The following is a 2,548-nucleotide window of genomic DNA, read 5'->3' as shown; positions in this document are numbered from 1 at the left end:
TCAAGGACTCCCCTTCCATCCTAAGCTTCTTTTCGGCAGGAGTCAAGACTACCAATGTCTACAAATAACAAATGCTGGAGAGAGTGTGGAGAAAAGGGAACCCTCCTACACCGTTGGTGGGAATGTAAATTGGTATAGCCACTATGGAAAACAGTATGGAAGTTCCTCAAAAACTAAAAATAGAGTTGCCATATGATCCAGAAATACCACTCCTGGGCATATATCCAGACAAAACTATAATTCAGGCCACCACCGCCGCACCTGGCCTCCCTGCAAAAGCTCCACCATTGGCCGGTCCTGTTTTCACCTTATAAAGATGGTGGTGCGGGATCGCTGTGACCTTTAGACTAATGACTGTCCGAAACATCGTCTCCATCTGTAATATGGGCACCAATGACTCTGCTCTGGAAAAAGACAGTGGTCCAGAGCAGTTTCCAATCAACGAACACTACTTCGGATTGGTCAACTTTGGAAACACATGCTACTGTAACTCCACGCTTCAGGCCTTGTACTTCTGCAGGCCGTTCTGGGAGAATGAGCTGGCATACAAGGCCCAGGAAAAAAAGAAGGAAAACTTGTTGACATGCCTGGCAGACCTTTTCTACAGCATCACCATGCAGAAGAAGAAGGTCAGCGTGATCCCACCAAAGAAGTTCATTTCGAGGCTGAGAAAAGGAAACAACATCTTTCATAATTACATGCAGCAGGATGCTCACAAATTTTAAAATTATTTGCTAAACACTATTGCGGACATCCAGCAGGAAGAGAAGAAACAAGAGAAACAAAATGGAAAATTAAGGACCTCCCTGGTGGTCCAGTGGTCAAGACTCCATGCTTCCAATGCACGGGGTGTGGGTTCAATCCCTGTTCAGGGAACTAAGATCCCACATGTTGCCCAGCGTGGCCAAAAAAATAAAAAGTAAAGTAAAAAAAAAATGGAAAATTTAAAAATGGCAACATGAACAAACATGTGGAGAATAATAAACCAGAACTGGGTCCCTGAGGTTTTTCAGGGAACGCTCACCAATGAAACTCGATGCCTGAACTGTGAAACTGTTATTTACAAAGATGAAGATTTTCTTGACCTTTCTGTGGACGTGGAGCAGAATACATCTATTAGCCACTGTCTGAGAGACTTCAGCAACACAGAAACACTGTGTAGTGAGTGGAAGTATGATTGTGAAATGCGCTGCAATAAACAGGAAGCCCAGAAAAGGATGAGAAGTCAAAAAGCTGCCTATGATTTTGGCCCTGCACCTCAAGCGATTCAAGTACATGAAGCAGCTCTTCAGGTACACCAAGCTATCTTACCGGGTGGTCTTCTTGCCTGAAGTCCGGCTCTTCAAAACCTCCAACAAGGCGGTGAACCTGGACCACATGTACAACCTGGTCGCAGTGGTGGTTCACTACGGCAGTGGTCCTAATCTTGGGCATTATATTACTATTGTGAAAAGTCATGGCTTCTGGCTTTTGTTTGATGATGACATTGTAGAGGAGGTAGATGCCCAAGCTATTGAAGAATGCTATGGCCTGCCATCGGGTATATCAAAAAATTCAGAATCTGGATATATTTTATTCTATCTGTCAAGAGAATAAGTTAAAGGACTGTGAGACTAATTCAAGTGGGGAAATGTTCAAAGCACTCTTATCTGGTTTCTTTGCAGACGTCCCTCCTCCTCAGTGGCCCACCAGTGGTGTTATTCCGAGTCTCAGGGGTCTGGCTGTGTGACTCTCTCCACCTTTGTTTTTCTACATGAAGCCCTACTCGGGGTTTCATGCTAGTCTGAGGTAGAGTTAACAGCAGTCAGATTGTAGCAAGGTTTAGATGAATAATATTTGCTAATTTTAGGATCGGGTACATGCTATGCCACTGGCTGTGTCTAGCTGAATTAGAATGACATTTCTTACAAACGTCCACAAGTCTATTTGGGGTCTTTGCTAATCTTCCTCAGTGGCTTCCGGGGTCTCCTTTCAATGCATTCCTTTAACTTGTCGCTGGAAACATTGCTCCCCATTTTTAGCTTCTCTGCCTCTTTTCCGACAGAAGGACAGAAGAATGGGGTAGATGCTCACATTTTAGAGCTGCAACTATAGCTTTAAGTTTGTACGAGTGAAAATGCTTGAAAGTGAGTAACCTTGCCAGTGTTAGAATTCCAGGGGCTGAGGAGGTGTGGAGCTCAGGGCAGGCAAAGCCGAGAGGAGGAAGCTTTTGTGTACAGTGGAAAGCTGCTTTTCTTATCTTTCTACCAAAATCAAGTTTCAGGAAAATAGCTCTGTGCTCTTTGTTTTTAGCGATGCTTTTCTTCTGTCCTGCGAGTTGTATCTGTCTTTCATCCGGCACTGCTAAGCTTTCCAAGGTATCTTTCTGATCCTGCTGGTGGCAAGGGCTGAGACACCACGGGGACCGCCTTCCACCCAGTTCTCCTTATGCAGCACCAACACCCGCCTTCCCCAGGAAGAACGAAGGCGCTGCACCTTTCCTCCCATCTGTCACATGGTACTACTGTTCACGTTTTAGCATTTCAGTCTGTGTACTGAGGCCCTGGCA

General features: G+C 45.1%; 1 pseudogene; it reads left to right on the top strand.

Moving 5' to 3' along the window:
* Positions 1 to 350: 350 nt before the first annotated feature.
* On the top strand, positions 351 to 1,596 carry LOC133099690 (ubiquitin carboxyl-terminal hydrolase 46-like; annotated as a pseudogene).
* Positions 1,597 to 2,548: the final 952 nt, after the last annotated feature.

This window comes from Eubalaena glacialis, chromosome 10 (genome assembly GCF_028564815.1).
Source record: "Eubalaena glacialis isolate mEubGla1 chromosome 10, mEubGla1.1.hap2.+ XY, whole genome shotgun sequence".
Lineage (NCBI taxonomy): Eukaryota > Metazoa > Chordata > Mammalia > Artiodactyla > Balaenidae > Eubalaena > Eubalaena glacialis.
This window is presented reverse-complemented; position numbering and strand designations above follow the sequence as displayed.